This window comes from Salmo salar, unplaced genomic scaffold (assembly GCF_905237065.1).
Source record: "Salmo salar unplaced genomic scaffold, Ssal_v3.1, whole genome shotgun sequence".
Classification (NCBI taxonomy): domain Eukaryota; kingdom Metazoa; phylum Chordata; class Actinopteri; order Salmoniformes; family Salmonidae; genus Salmo; species Salmo salar.
Genome location: NW_025547632.1, coordinates 351,208 through 368,518, shown reverse-complemented (window position 1 = coordinate 368,518; position 17,311 = coordinate 351,208).

The window sequence follows — 17,311 nt, the reverse complement described above, 5'->3', positions numbered from 1 at the left end:
GTGTTAACCACAACCAACATGCTGGATCTCTGTTTAGTTGTCACTGTGTTAACCACAACCAACATGCTGGATCTCTGTTTAGTTGTCACTGTGTTAACCACAACCAACATGCTGGATCTCTGTTTAGTTGTCACTGTGTTAACCACAACCAACATGCTGGATCTCTGTTTAGTTGTCACTGTGTTGACCACAACCAACATGTTGGATCTCTGTTTAGTTGTCACTGTGTTGACCACAACCAATATGCTGGATCTCTGTTTAGTTGTTACTGTGTTAACCACAACCAACATGCTGGATCTCTGTTTAGTTGTCACTGTGTTAACCACAACCAACATGCTGGATCTCTGTTTAGTTGTCACTGTGTTAACCACAACCAACATGCTGGATCTCTGTTTAGTTGTCACTGTGTTGACCACAACCAACATGCTGGATCTCTGTTTAGTTGTCACTGTGTTAACCACAACCAACATGCTGGATCTCTGTTTAGTTGTCACTGTGTTGACCACAACCAACATGCTGGATCTCTGTTTAGTTGTCACTGTGTTGACCACAACCAACATGCTGGATCTCTGTTTACAGGGGTCAGTGCTCTAAAATGAGTCTCTCTGGGGAGAGAGATGAGGGGGGCCCTGCCTCTAAAATACATCTCTCTGGGGGACATGACACCAAAGCTAAGAGGTAATATCAAATCAAAATCAAATCAAATTTATTTTTATATAGCCCTTCGTACATCAGCTGATATTCTCAAAGTGCTGTACAGAAACACAGCCTAAAACCCCAAACAGCAAGCAAAGCATGTGAAAGAAGCACGGTGGCTAGGAAAAACTCCCTAGGAAAAACTCCCTAGAAAGGCCAAAAACCTAGGAAGAAACCTAGAGAGGAACCAGGCTATGAGGGGTGGCCAGTCCTCTTCTGGCTGTGCAGGGTGGATATTATAACAGAACATGGTCAAAATGTTAAAATGTTAAAATGTTCATAAATGACCAGCATGGTCAAATAATAATAATCATAGTAGTTGTCGAGGGTGCAACAAGCACGTCCGGTGAACAGGTCAGGGTTCCATAGCCGCAGGCAGAACAGTTGAAACTGGAGCAGCAGCACGGCCAGGTGGACTGGGGACAGCAAGGAGTCATCATACCAGGTAGTCCTGAGGCATGGTCCTAGGGCTCAGGTCCTCCGAGAGAAAGACAGAAAGAGAGAAAGAGAGAATTAGAGAGAGCATATTTAAATACACACAGGACACCGGATAAGACAAGAGAAATACTCCAGATGTAACAGACTGACCCTAGCCCCCGACACATAAACTACTGCAGCATAAATACTGGAGGCTGAGACAGGAGGGATCAGAAGACACTGTGGCCCCATCCGATAATACCCCGGACAGGGCCAAACAGGCAGGATATAACCCCACCCACTTTGCCAAAGCACAGCCCCCACACCACTAGAGGGATGTCTCCAACCACCAACTTACCGTCCTAAGACAAGGCCGAGTATAGCCCACAACGATCTCCGCCATGGCACAACCCAAGGGGGGGCGCCAACCCAGACAGGAAGACCACGTCAGTGACTCAACCCACTCAAGTGACGCACCCCTCCCATGGACGGCATGGAAGAACACCAGTAGGCCAGTGACTCAGCCTCTGTAAAAGGGTTAGAGGCAGAGAATCCCAGTGGAAAGAGGGGAACCGGCAAGGCAGAGACAGCAAGGGCGGTTCGTTGCTCCAGCCTTTCCGTTCACCCTCACACTCCTGGGCCAGACTATACTTAATCATAGGACCTACTGAAGAGATAAGTCTTCAGTAAAGACTTAAAGGTTGAGACTGAGTCTGCGTCTCTCACATTGGTAGGCAGACCATTCCATAAAAATGGAGCTCTATAGGAGAAAGCCCTACCTCCAGCCGTTTGCTTAGAAATTCTAGGGACAATTAGGAGGCCTGCGTCTTGTGACCGTAGCGTACGTGTAGGTATGTACGGCAGGACCAAATCGGAAAGATAGGTAGGAGCAAGCCCATGTAATGCTTTGTAGGTTAGCAGTAAAACCTTGAAATCAGCCCTTGCCTTAACAGGAAGCCAGTGTAGGGAGGCTAACACTGGAGTAATATGATCAAATTTTTGGTTCTAGTCAGGATTCTAGCAGCCGTATTTAGCACTAACTGAAGTTTATTTAGTGCTTTATCCGGGTAGCCGGAAAGTAGAGCATTGCAGTAGTCCAGCCTAGAAGTAACAAAAGCATGGATAAATTTTTCTGCGTCATTTTTGGACAGAAAATTTCTGATTTTTGCAATGTTACGTAGATGGAAAAAAGCTGTCCTTGAAACAGTCTTGATATGTTCTTCAAAAGAGAGATCAGGGTCCAGAGTAACGCCGAGGTCCTTCACAGTTTTATTTGAGACGACTGTACAACCATCCAGATTAATTGTCAGATTCAACAGAAGATCTCTTTGTTTCTTGGGACCTAGAACAAGCATCTCTGTTTTGTCCGAGTTTAAAAGTAGAAAGTTTGCAGCCATCCACTTCTTTATGTCTGAAACACAGGCTTCTAGCGAGGGCAATTTTGGGGCTTCACCATGTTTCATTGAAATGTACAGCTGTGTGTCGTCCGCATAGCAGTGAAATTTAACATTATGTTTTCGAATGACATCCCCAAGAGGTAAAATATATAGTGAAAACAATAGTGGTCCTAAAACGGAACCTTGAGGAACACCGAAATTTACAATTGATTTGTCAGAGGACAAACCATTCACAGAGACAAACTGATATCTTTCCGACAGATAAGATCTAAACCAGGCCAGAACTTGTCCATGTAGACCAATTTGGGTTTCCAATCTCTCCAAAAGAATGTGGTGATCGATGGTATCAAAAGCGGCACTAAGATCTAGGAGCACGAGGACAGATGCAGAGCCTCGGTCTGACGTCATTAAAAGGTCATTTACCACCTTCACAAGTGCAGTCTCAGTGCTATGATGGGGTCTAAAACCAGACTGAAGCGTTTCGTATACATTGTTTGTCTTCAGGAAGGCAGTCAGTTGCTGTGCAACAGCTTTTTCTAAAATTTTGGAGAGGAATGGAAGATTCGATATAGGCCGATAGTTTTTTATAATTTCTGGATCAAGATTCGGCTTTTTCAAGAGAGGCTTTATTACTGCCACTTTTAGTGAGCTTGGTACACATCCGGTGGATAGAGAGCCGTTTATTATGTTCAAGGATTATGAGGAAAAACATTTAGATCCACAACATTTATTCCATGGGACAAAACTAGGTCCAGAGTATGACTGTGGCAGTGAGTAGGTCCAGAGACATGTTGGACAAAACCCACTGAGTCGATGATGGATCCGAAAGCCTTTTGGAGTGGGTCTGTGGACTTTTCCATGTGAATGTTAAAGTCACCAAAAATTAGAATATTATCTGCTATGACTACAAGATCCGATAGGAATTCAGGGAACTCAGTGAGGAACACTGCATATGGCCCAGGAGGCCTATAAACAGTAGCTATAAAAAGTGAGTGAGTAGGCTGCATAGATTTCATGACTAGAAGCTCAAAAGACGAAAACGTCATTGTTGTTTTTTTTTTGTAAATTGAAATTTGCTATCGTAAATGTTAGCAACACCTCCGCCTTTGCCGGATGCACGGGGGGTATGGTCACTAATGTAACCTGGGGGTGAGGCCTCATTTAACACAGTAAATTCATCAGGCTTAAGCCATGTTTCAGTCAGGCCAATCACATCAAGATTATTATCAGTGATTAGTTCATTGACTATAACTGCCTTGGAAGTGAGGGATCTAACATTAAGTAACCCAATTTTGAGATGTGAGGTATCACAATCTCTTTCAATAATGGCAGGAATGGAGGAGGTCTTTATACTAGTGAGATTGCTAAAGCGAACACCGCCATTTTTAATTTTGCCCAACCTAGATCGAGGCACAGACACGGTCTCAATGGGAAAAGCTGAGCTGACTACACTGACTGTGCTAGTGGCAGACTCCACTAATTTTATGAATAATTTATTACGTTTATTTCCAAAATAAATAGCTATCTGAAGATGAATGCAGTTACTGTAAATCTCTGGATAAGAGCATCTATAATAATTTAGGATTATTTTTTAACAACGTGGTACTGATCAACGAATGGTGATTGTTTTGAGGATGTGAACCCAGCAGCCCTCCAGTGGTCAGATCAATTCCGCCTGTTTTTGTCAGCCACAGGTCCAAGTCCAATCCTGTTTCTCTTCAGAAATAAGCATGAGTTAATCTGACGAAATGAAGAGCAAATGCTATGCAGACATACATGGTATCGCTTGTTATACATAATTATTAGACATAAATCACTGCCAAAAGCACAATACATACTGTTGCATGTAGGTCTATAATATTTATGGTTTGATTATATAGAAATATCAAACATTATTTTTAACCAATCTTGTAAGGGGTGCGTAACTGGTGGCAGGGAAGTCAGACACAGGAGAGCAGATCTAGGTAATAGACGGAGCAGTTTAATTTCAAATCCAACGTCATAAAGAAAAAACCAACATGGGTACAATACCCGACACGCACCAGTAAACATGAGCACAAGCACTTACAACAAACAATTCCACACAAAGACATGGGGGAAGAGAGGGTTAAATACACAACACTTAATGATGGAAATGAGAACCAGGTGTGTAGGAAAACAAGACAAAACAAATGGAAAATTAAAAGTGGATCGACGATGGCTAGAAGACTGGTGACGCCGACCACTGAATGCCGCCCGAACAGTCCCAAAGCATGGGTACCTTCAATATTACTGTTCTCAGATTTTGTATTAATAGATTTTAGATGTGTATCATTTTTTTTGTAATTAATTGCAAAATGCTATATATCCATTGTTTAGCTGGAATGGAATGTTCGTATCCTGTATATTTGGCTGTGATATGTGGTTGTCTCAGCTACCTATCTTAAGATGAATGAACTTACTGTAAATCTCTCTGGATAAGAGCATCTGCTAAATCAGGGGTTCTCAATCCGGGGTCTGTGGAGGTACTGCAGGGGTTCCACAGCACCCTGACTGTACTCGTTGCAATGTAAGACATTTGATAGCATTTTAACATGACACGACCACTTTGCCTACTCTTAATTATTTCCTAATATAATGGAATGCATATTTTCTTTACCAATTCTGATCATTGTTACAAGCAGAATGTTGACAATATTACCGTTATATCAACACACTCTTCACACCCGTTTAACAACTCTAAATAGCTTTGGCTGTCACGTCCTGGCCAGCAGAGGGCGTAATTGTGTTAGTTTTGGTCAGGATGTGGCAGGGTTTTTGTGTGTGTTAAGTGTTGTGTTGGCGATTGGACTCCCAATTGAAGGCAGGTGTGTTGAGTTGCCTTTGATTGGGAGTCCTATATAGTAGTGTGTGTTTTTCTTTGGGGTTGTGGGTAGTTGTTTGTGAGCACTGCTTGTTTAGCCTGCCACACTGTTCGTGTCGTGAGTATCGTTGATTGTTTGTTTTCCCATGGATGCTTTGCATATTTCATTAACCTGTTGGGTCTAGGGGGCAGCATTTGCACGTCTGGATAAAAAAAATGTACCCGATTTAATCTGGTTACTAATCCTACCCAGTAACTAGAATATGCATATACTTATTATATATGGATAGAAAACACTCTAAAGTTTCCAAAACTGTTTGAATGGTGTCTGTGAGTATAACAGAACTCATTTGGCAGGCAAAACCCTGAGACATTTTCTGACAGGAAGTGGATACCTGATGTGTTGTATTGACTTTAAACCTATCCCATTGAAAAACACAGGGGTTTAGGAATATTTTGGCACTTCCTATTGCTTCCACTAGATGTCACCAGCCTTTACAAAGTGTTTTGAGTCTTCTGGAGGGAGATCTGACCGAACAAGAGCCATGGAACGGTGATGTCCCATTAGACACCTGGCGCCTAATTCATGTTGGGTACCCTCGTTCCAATACGTTATAAAAGAGTATGCATTCGTCCACCTTGAATATTATTCATGTTCTGGTTAAAAAGGCCCTAATGATTTATGCTATACAACGTTTGACATGTTTGAACGAACGGAAATATATTTTTTCCCCTCGTTCATGACGAGAAGTCCGGCTGGCTTACATCATGTGCTAACGAGACGGAGATTTTTGGACATAAATGATGAGCTTTTTTGAACAAAACTACATTCGTTATGGACCTGTGATACCTGGAAGTGACATCTGATGAAGAGAATCAAAGGTAATGGATTATTTACATAGTATTTTCGATTTTAGATCTCCCCAACATGACGTCTAGTCTGTATCGCAACGCCGTATTTTTCTGGGCGCAGTGCTCAGATTATTGCAAAGTGTGATTTCCCAGTAAGGTTATTTTTAAATCTGGCAAGTTGATTGCGTTCAAGAGATGTAAATCTATAATTCTTTAAATGACAATATAATATTTTACCAATGTTTTCTAATTTTAATTATTTAATTTCTGACGCTGACTTGACTGCCGGTTATTGGAGGGAAACGATTTCCTCAACATCAATGCCATAGTAAAACGCTGTTTTTGTATATAAATATGAACTTGATAGAACTAAAAATGCATGCATTGTCTAACATAATGTCCTAGGAGTGTCATCTGATGGAGATTGTAAAAGGTTAGTGCATCATTTTAGCTGGTTTTATGGTTTTGGTGACCCTGTCTTTGACTTGACAAAACATTACACACAACTCTTGTAAATGTACTGTCCTAACATACTCTAAATTTATGCTTTCGCCGTAAAACCTTTTTGAAATCGTAAAACGTGGTTAGATTAAGGAGATGTTTATCTTTCAAATGGTGTAACATAGTTGTATTTTTGAAAAATTTGAATTTTGACATTTATTTGGATTCAAATTTGCCGCTCTTGAAATGCACCTGCTGTTGATGGAGTGCACCACGGGTGGCACGCTAGCGTCCCACCTAGCCCCAAGAGGTTAAATAATATGAGTATCCACATACCCGCTGCGCCTTGGTCCTCCTTTCCTAACGACAATTGTGACAGAACTACCCACCACAAAAGGACCAAGCAGCGGAAGAGGAGGGAGCCACAGGAGAACAGCATGGATGGATGGACGTGGGCGGAGTTAAGGATGAGTGTTTCCAGGGCTATGGAAGAGTTAAGTAAACTCGAGAGGCAGCCCCAATAATTTTTTTGGGGGGGGCACAAGGGCAGTTTTGCGGGGCAGGAATGGAGCCCCAGGCCAGCTCCCCGCACTAGCCCTGAGGTGAGTGTCTCCAGGCTGGCACGTCCAGTACCAGCCCCACGCATCAGGCGTCTAGTGTGTCAGCCCAGCCTCGCCAGTCAAGAGTCGCCAGAGCTGCCCGCCAGTCAAGAGTCACCAGAGCTGCCCGCCAGTCAAGAGTCACCAGAGCTGCCCGCCAGTCAAGAGTCGCCAGAGCTGCCCGCCAGTCAAGAGTCGCCAGAGCCGCCCGCCAGTCAAGAGTCGCCAGAGCCGCCCGCCAGTCATGAGTCGCCAGAGCCGCCCGCCAGTCATGAGTCGCCAGAGCCGCCCGCCAGTCATGAGTCGCCAGAGCCGCCCGCCAGTCATGAGTCGCCAGAGCCCCCCGCCAGTCATGAGTCGCAAGAGCCGCCCACTAGTCAGGAGCCGCCAGAGTGGCCCGTCTGCCCGGAGATGCCAGATTGGCCCGACTGCCCGGAGCTGCCAGAGTGGCCCGACTGCCCGGATCTGCCAGGGTGCCCCGCCTGTCCTCCGGGTCTGCCAGAGTGGCCCGACTGCCCGAGTCTGCCAGGGTGCCCCGTCTGTCCTCCTGCCCAGCCCGAGTGGCCCGCCTGTCCTCCGGCCCAGCCCGAGTGGCCCGCCTGTCCTCCGGCCCAGCCCGAGTGGCCCGCCTGTCCTCCGGCCCAGCCCGAGTGGCCCGCCTGTCCTCTGGCCCAGCCCGAGTGGCTCGCCTGTCCTCCGGTCCAGCCCGAGTGGCCCGCATGTCCTCCGGCCCAGCCAGAGTGGTCCGTCTGCCAGGGTCAGCCCAAGTGGCCCGTCTGCCCGGCGCAGCTATCGGCGCCACCGAAGTGGGTGACGCCGAAGGTGGAGCGAGGTCCACGTCCTGCACCTGAGCCACCTCTAGGAGAGGTGGGTTGGGGAGGGAGGGTGTAGCACAGTGCCGTCGTTGACGGCAGCCACCCCTCCCTTCCCTCCCTTATTGTTTAGGGGATATTTTTGTTGTTTGGGGTTTGTTTTTTCTTTTAGGTGCATTCCGGGTCTGCACCTTGAGGGGGGGGTACTGTCACGTCCTGACCAGCAGAGGGCGTAATTGTGTTAGTTTTGGTCAGGATGTGGCAGGGTTTTTGTGTGTGTTAAGTGTTGTGTTGGTGATTGGACTCCCAATTGAAGGCAGGTGTGTTGAGTTGCCTTTGATTGGGAGTCCTATATAGTAGTGTGTGTTTTTCTTTGGGGTTGTGGGTAGTTGTTTGTGAGCACTGCTTGTTTAGCCTGCCACACTGTTCGTGTCGTGAGTATCGTTGATTGTTTGTTTTCCTGTGGATGCTTTGCATATTTCATTAAATAATATGAGTATCCACATACCCGCTGCGCCTTGGTCCTCCTTTCCTAACGACAAGTGTGACATTGGCATAGTAGGAATCAAGTCCCTTGCCAATAATGTTGCCTACAACGTTGCATACAAGAAGAATTAGTCAGGTGACACTCAAGTCGTTACTCATGATATCTAGACGGATATCGATGTCTTATTCAGTTGAACTAATAAGTGAAATTGCCAGATTTACATTCTCAAGTGGATCTTTTAAATAATATCCAAATTGATGAGTTTTCTAAATGAGACATTGTAATCTTTTTTCCACATTAACCACATTAACCATTAACCTCTCAGGTTAATTAAAGTTTAAATCCCAAATAGCTTATACAGGTTTGATTTATCATTAAAATGGATCAATCAGTAAAATGTGTTTTTTGTAAAAACCCATTCAGTAATCCAGTACTGACAGAAGTCCCGCCCCAGCGGGAATCCCATGTGGCTTCGGCCCAAGGAAGAAGTGTACCATAGTGGGGAGTGTTCCCAACATTTGATCTACTGTTTACACTTATGAAATCCAATCAATGGAGATTGCATGGATTATCGTCTCATTCAATATAATAAGTTAAATTGTTGAACATACCTTAATGTTCTTCCAATCAAATGAGACACTTTTAAACTTCTCATATTAACCTGGATGAAGCAACCTCTCAGGTTAATTCAAGTTTAATACCCAGATAGCCTACCCAGGTAGGATTAATCATTGGCATTGATTAATTAATTCAATTTGCTTTTGCAAATTCATTCACGTCCAACTTCCACATTACTGGTATAGTACTGATGGTTCGTCAACATCTATAAATAGATTAAACTTGTCTTTGCAGCTTCCAATGAATTCCAAGCCCAAACATTGAAAAAAAATAGGAACATTTTTCCTCAAAATAATGTGCTAGCTATCAAAGGAGGTGGTAAACCACTCCTCCGCTAATTAATAACAGCTGAAGCACGTGCAAGACATGGCTAACATGAAGGCACAGGTGGAGAGAACTGAGCAATTATTGACAAAAGCAGGAAATGAAAACATTCGGCTAGTCGAGGAACTGCGTTTGAAATCTGAACAATTAAAAGTAATTGCAAATACTTATGACGATGAACGAGCACAAACTCTTCAACAAAATCATTGTCTCCAGGAACAACTCGATTTAGCCAAAACTAAATACGATGTAGTCCACTCCAAACTAGATAAATCTGTCGAGTTATCTATAAACAGGAGCGCGCAATTTGATAACATGCAGGCAGTTTTGTTGAACGTTACTCAAGGTAACAATGTTCTACTCCAAATTCTGCAGACCAAAGACGATCAGTTAATGAACACAATGACAAAGTTGGATGACAAATCAGCAGAACTTATTGAAGTCGCTGACCAAATGAATGATGAGAGAACTCAGGTGATGAGGATGGAAATATTGATTTCTAAGCAAGCAGAGGAAATCTCATCACTGAATCTCTCGCTCCGTACTCAAGACCTCTATCGGCAAACCATGACAGATAAGTTTGAGACTGAAAAGAGCAGAGGTGACACTCACGTGTCCAAAATCGGTACTCTAAGCGCTCTAGTGGACTCTGCAATGCAGCAGAATACCACCCTTAGGTACCATCTGGAGGAAGTCCAGAATGGTCACGTTTTACAGCATGACTATCCATCCAAGCAACCGGAGTCTGGTACTCAAAGGAGTGATGACGATAGGTTTCAGACATTGCCTCCATCATGTGTCCTTCAGTCTTCTCCTCTTGGCCATTCGGCACTGAGTAATATGGAGCCTCTTGGCCAACAAAGCCAAAGCTTGGCTTCTCCTCTTGGCCTTTCGGCCCCAATTTCTCCACAGGATGAAGCCAACCCTCTCCGCCAGCTTGGCGCGGAATACCTTGACAAACTCGTCAAGAATTTCCCCACCTTTGACCCCGTTCCAGGTCAGCCAAACGATACTGAGACGTTCCTAGCTGACATAGAGGATGCGTTGGGTGGCTACCCGAATGCTACGGGTTCTGACAGGGTTTACCTGTTGAAGTGAACGTCGAATAGACACGTGACAAGGTTCATTCGTCTACCACAGCAACACGTGCTAAATGACTACGCTAAACTTGCCACAGCTTTGAAATTAGAATTCAGTGGTTCTGCGACTCGCAAACGCGATAGCTCACTGGCTAACACGGTCAAACAAGCTCGGAACGAACACCCACAAGCTTTCTATCATAGGCTTCGTTCAGCTTACTTTGGCCTACTCACGGAAACAGGAATGGAAGAGCTGTTACCATTCAAACAAATGTCTTTGTCGAACATGTATCCCACCTTCATTACCTACTTGGGCCCTGCAGCCCACGTTGGCTTGCCTATCTTACAACTCAGAGAGCTTGCAAGCACAGCTTTTGAGGCATCACAAGCTCGCAACGCTAAGAGCCCTGACCACTTGGTTTTGAAGTTTGACCAGGAGCACTCACTCCAGTTAGAGGGTACATTATCAGGTATTGGAGCATCGAGAGATGACGCACAACAACAGTTTCTACCACGAAACCATGATTCCAATAACCGCCGCGGTCAAAATAACTGTAAAGTACGTCGCCTTCAAAACAACTACAATCGACCTGTTCGCTACATTCCTGCACCCAACTCACACAAAGTGTCAGAGCACAAGGGTAACAAAGGGTTGAGGGACGATCAAAACGTGAGACCAATGTTCCCCAGAAGTTCCACTTCATGAAGAACTAAAGCGAGAAACATTTGAGAAAAGGGTAAAAGATAAGTCACAAGGACTAGACGAGGAATTACCGGACACCAGGTCTGCAGGAATTAACACCCATAGCAAGGACGTTAACCTCTATGGGACCGGCGGGACGAATTCGTCCCACCTACGTAACAGCCACTGCCAGCCTGTGGCGCGATTTTCAAAATCTTCAAAATCCTATTACTTCAATTTCTCAAACATATGACTATTTTACAGCCATTTAAAGATAAGACTCTCGTTAATCTAACCACACTGTCCGATTTCAAAAAGGCTTTACAACGAAAGCAAAACATTAGATTATGTCAGCAGAGTACCAAGCCAGAAATAATCAGACACCCATTTTTCAAGCCAGCATATAATGTCACCAAAACCCAGAAGACAGCTAAATGCAGCACTCACCTTTGATGATCTTCATCAGATGACAACCCTAGGACATTATGTTATACAATACATGCATGTTTTGTTCAATCAAGTTCATATTTATATCAAAAACCAGCTTTTTACATTAGCATGTGACGTTCAGAACTAGCATACCCCCGCAAACTTACGGGGAATTCGCTAACATTTTACTAAATTACTCACGATAAACGTTCACAAAAAGCATAACAATTATTTTAAGAATTATAGATACAGACCTCCTCTATGCACTCGATATGTCCGATTTTAAAATAGCTTTTGGTGAAAGCACATTTTGCAATATTCTAAGTACATAGCCCAGGCATCACGGGCTCGCTATTTAGACACCCGGCAAGTTTAGCACTCACCATAATCATATTTACTATTATAAAAATGTCATTACCTTTTGTTGTCTTCGCCAGAATGCACACCCAGGACGTCTACTTCAATAACAAATGTTGGTTTGGTCCAAAATAATCCATCGTTATATCCGAATAGCGGCGTTTTGTTCGTATGCTCCAGACACTATCCGAAATAGTAAAGAAGTGTCGCGCTTGGCGCAATTCCTGACAATAAAATTCAAAGTATTCCATTGCCGTACGTCGAAGCATGTCAACCGCTGTTTAAAATCAATTTTTACGTCATTTTTCTCGTAGAGAAAGCGATAAAATTCCGACAGGGAATCTCCTTTTCGGCAAACAGAGGAAAAAATCCCAAAGGCGGGGGCGGTCGGGGTCACGCGCATAAGCTAGTGTCTCTTGATGGGCCACTTGAGAAAGGCGATAATGTGTTTCAGCCTGGGGCTGGAATGACGACATTCTCTTTTTTCCCGGGCTCTGAGAGCCTATGGACGACGTGGGAAGTGTCACGTTAGAGCAGAGATCCTTAGTAAATGATAGAGATGGCAAAGAAGTTCCAGAAATGGTCAGACAGGCCACTTCCTGTAAAGGAATCTCTCAGGTTTTGACCTGCCATTTGAGTTCTGTTATACTCACAGACACCATTCAAACAGTTTTAGAAAATTTAGGGTGTTTTCTATCCATATGTAATAAGTATATGCATATTCTAGTTACTGAGTAGGAGTGGTAACCAGATTAAATCGGGTATGTTTTTTATCCAGCCGTGTCAATGCTGCCCCCTAGCCCTAACAGGTTAAAGTTCAAATTTCTCCCGCTCTCATTCAAGACCCTATCCAGGGCCCTTTGGATCAAGAAACAAGCTTTGTCTATAGACTCTGATACAAAGGTTGCGAAGAAAAAGGTCAAATGCTTCGTTAAAGCCAAGTCCAATCAAAATCGGAAAAGTCAATCTGCTTCCACCTTGAACAGAAATGGCACATCACGTCGTTGCGAACGACCACTCCACTTTGTGGGGAATATGTCCACTAACCACGAATCTAAACGGCCATACCTGGAAACAGTCCTGGAGGACTGCTTAACTTGTCATGCACTAATTGATTCGGGTGCGACAATATCACTCATCTCTCAAACATTGTTCGATGATCTCAAAAGGGCTTTGAAGCCTACTAAACGTTGGTTAAAAGTGGAACGATGCGACACTACACTTCGAGGGGTCACTCAGACTACCTCGCCTCTCACATTGAGAGTCATGCTGAAACTACACTTCAAGGACGTATCGCTTGTTCACCCTGTGTATGTTACCAGCCTCAAAACTGTAACCCTGCTACTTGGAGCAGACTTGATGGATCGGTTACTCCCATTGATGGATTGGAAAACCAACCAGGTATGGTCACAGGCCACAGTGCCTTCACTGACCACACTGTCTTCCCCTAACGCTAGGGGTATCTGTCGAAAGCACCCCTTGGGAAAAAGACGTTTAGAAACCTCTTGGTGCAGAATCCGATCCAAGGAGATATTACGATATCTCGACACATTCCATCAGCCAATCTGATTGACCATTCTTTTCATGATTTCGAGCCAGCTGTCTCTGTGAATAAGCAACTTCTCTCCTCCTTGCAGTCGTGCAATACGGTAGTTGAGATGAACTTCTCTTGCCCTTCGGACACTTCCACAAGCACTGCGGCCGTCTCAGCAAGAAAAACATTGATGCGCAGAGTATACTCTGCTTCCGATGATACACCTTCTGCTTTGTGGGGGACTGTCAACCCTTACAATGACACTAATGGCGTCAGTCCAGCAACTGACCCGATGACTCCCACTGGTGAATCACTTTGCGATATCACAGACCGATATCCTCGTCTCAGTTTGCAGGTACTGAAGAGGTTGCCACACACGGACGCGGTGGTGATTGACAGTGAGTCCACCAGATCAGTGAGTCCACCAGATCAGAGGCAGTAGGGATGACCAGGGATGTTCTCTTGATAAGTGATCAAATTGAACAATTTTCTGTCCTGCTAAGCATTCAAAATGTCCTTTTGGGTGTCAGAGAAAATGTATGGAGTAAAAAGTACATCATTTTCTTCATGAATGTATTGAAGTAAAAGTAAAAGTTGTTAAAAATATAAATAGTAAAGGACAGATTCCCCAAAAACTACATAAGTAGTACTTTAAAGTATTTTTACTGAAGTACTTTACACCACTGCATTAGAAGACAGATACGTGTGTTGATTTGAAAGAAAGACGGGCAGATTCTGGTAGGTAGGCTACAAACTATTATAAAGTTAGGTCGTCGTCAGACATTCAACAGTCAAAGTAGGTTTGAGGTACAGTATGATCACTAATCATGCCGACCAACCTGATGGTCTCTGTTGGAAATGTTGTGAAAAGTATCTGGCCTCGGCTATAAATATATTGCATTACTCATCTCATATGTATATACTGTATTCTATACTACTGTATCTTAGTCTATGTATTACTCATCTCATATGTATATACTGTATTCTATACTATTCTACTGTATCTTAGTCTATGTATTACTCATCTCATATGTATATACTGTATTCTATACTATTCTACTGTATCTTAGTCTATGTATTACTCATCTCATAAGTATATACTGTATTCTATACTATTCTACTGTATCTTAGTCTATATATATGACTCATCTCATATATATATATATACTGTATTCTACACTATTCTACTGTATCTAAGTCTATGCCGCTCAGACATTGTGACCAATAACATTTGATTTGATTTGATTTAGATTAGGCTATATACACTACATGACCAAAAGTATGTGGACACCTGCTAGTCGAACATCTCATTCCAAAATCATAACCATTCATATGGAGTTGGTCCCCCAGTTTGCTGCTATAACGGCCTCCACTCTTCTGGGAAGGCTTTCCACTAGATGTTGGAACATTGCCGCAGGGACTTGCTTCCATTCAGCCACAAGAGCATTAGGGAGGTCGGGCACTGATGTTGGGTGATTAGGCCAGGCCCGCAGTCAGCGTTACAATTAATCCCAAAGATGTTCGATGGGGTTGAGGTCAGGGCTCTGTGCAGGCCAGTCAAGTTCTTCCACACCGATCTTGACAAGCCATTTCTGTATTGACCTTTGTCATGCTGAAACAGGAAAGGGCCTTCCTTCCACAAACTGCCCAAGACCATTTTTCCTCCGCTACCAAACTTTACAGTTGGCACAATGCATTCAGGCAGGAAGCGTTTTGCTGGCATCCGCCAAAATGAGATTCGTCTGTCGGACTGCCAGATGGTGAAGCGTGATTCAAAACTCCAAGAACACGTTTCCACTTCTCCAGAGTCCAATGGTGGCGAGCTTTACACCACTCAAGCCGATGCTTGGCATTGCATATGGTGATCTTGTGTGCGGCTGTTCGGCCATGGAAACTAATTTCATGAAGCTTCCGACTAACAGTTAATTTGCTGACGTTGCAGTTTGGAACTCGGTAGTGAGGGTTGCAACCGAGGACAGACCATATTTATCCGCACTCGGCGGCCCGTTCTGTGAGCTTGTGTGGCCTACCACTTCACTATTGAGCCGTTGTCGCTCCAAGACGTTTCCACTTCACAATAACAGCAGTTACAGTTGACCGGAGCAGTTCTATCAGGGCAGAAATTTGACGAACTGACTTGTTGGAAAGGTGGTATCCTATGACGATGCCACATTGTAAGTCACTGAGCTCTTCAGTACGGGTCATTCTACTGCCAATGTTTGTCTATGGAGATTGCATGGCGGTCTGCTCGATTTTATACACCTGTCAGCAATGGGTGTGGCTGAAATAGCCGAATCTTCTAATTTGAAGGGGTGTCCACATACTTGTGTATATATAGTGTAGATGCTCTGTCCTGCTACTGGTAGGCCTATAACATTATGTGAACTGACCTGAACAGGTTTAGGCTGGTCATCTATGATATGTAGGCTATAGGCGAGGTATAGACCTTGATGTGCATATCACTAACAACCCACTACTATACATTATAACCTAGCCTACTTTACATAATATAAAATATCTTACTTGATGCAAAAAACCTTTCTAAATGGATCAAAGATCTCCCCCTCAGATCAATCATGTCCGTTTTAGCCCTTCTGTCTACATTCTCCGTTACTTCAGGCTCTGATCAGTCCCTACACCCAAACAAGGGCACTGCGTTCATCCACCTCTGGCCTGCTGGACCCCCTACCTCTGAGGAAGCACAGTTCCCGCTCAGCCCAGTCAAAACTGTTCGCTGCTCTGGCACCCCAATGGTGGAACAAGCTCCCTCACGACGCCAGGACAGCGGAGTCAATCACCACCTTCCGGAGACACCTGAAACCCCACCTCTTTAAGGAATACCTAGGATAGGATAAAGTAATCCTTCTAATCCCCCCCCAAAAAGATATAGATGTACTATTGTAAATCGGTCACATTTGAGAGTGAGGGAGATATATAGTATTTAGAAGAAAAAAACATCTAGTGATAGATTTTAACCAAATACATGTCATTGAACAACCCCATGATATGATTAGACAGTGAAAAACACACCAATATCTTTCAGAATTTCTTTAAACAATAAAATCTCATTTACCAACATTTCTGAAAAGTAATGTATAACGTTTTGGAATGAAACTCTTCTTATGTTTCCCATCTGAGATCAGAGTAGATGAGAAATGTAATGTTTGTCTCTGTTGTGTTGAAGACCAATCAAGCAGGAGAGACCAGCCTCCCCTGTATCCAGCTGTGTGTCCATGAAGAGTGATAAGTCTATGTATCGACCTATAATGTTTAGAGAGGGAGACTTTTCTACTGAACAAAGGTAAGAAGAACTCATCTGTCAGTGAGTTAAAAACACTGTCTCTAGTCATTTCTCCTCTCCCATTTTCACATTTCTTTTTGTTGTTTTCATAACCCATAGGCTAATCCTTTAGTCCATTTTCATAGTCCTAAAACAATATTAAACAAACACCACATTCCCTGTGTGTGTGTGTGTGTGTGTGTGTGTGTGTGTGTGTGTGTGTGTGTGTGTGTGTGTGTGTGTGTGTGTGTGTGTGTGTGTGTGTGTGTGTGTGTGTGTGTGTGTGTGTGTGTGTGTGTGTGTGTGTGTCTGTGTGTCTGTGTGTTTGTGTGTGTTTACTGTAATCTCATGTTTTGTCCACAGAAACCAAATGTTATCACTTACAATCATAAAATAACAACTTATACCATAACAAACAATTAAACTGACATAAACCAAAATCACTATATATGTAGTTATTTAGTT